Source organism: Gavialis gangeticus, unplaced genomic scaffold (assembly GCF_001723915.1).
Source record: "Gavialis gangeticus isolate Ggan-Ray unplaced genomic scaffold, GavGan_comp1, whole genome shotgun sequence".
In the NCBI taxonomy this organism is placed as follows: Eukaryota; Metazoa; Chordata; order Crocodylia; family Gavialidae; genus Gavialis; species Gavialis gangeticus.
In genome coordinates, this window is record NW_017729024.1 from 40819078 (window position 1) to 40819277 (window position 200).

The window sequence follows — 200 nt, forward strand, 5'->3', positions numbered from 1 at the left end:
GTGGGTGTGCAGCCAGGGGCAGCGTGTGTGGGTGGGTGTGCAGCCAGGGGCAATGTGGGTGGGTAGGTGTGGCTGTGCAGTCAGGGGCACAGCAGGTGGATGGGTGTGGGTGTGCACCCAGGGGCAGAGTGGGAGGGTGGGCAGAGTGTGTGTGCAGCCAGGGGCAGAGTGGGGTGTGGGTGTGCAGCCGGGGGCAGATG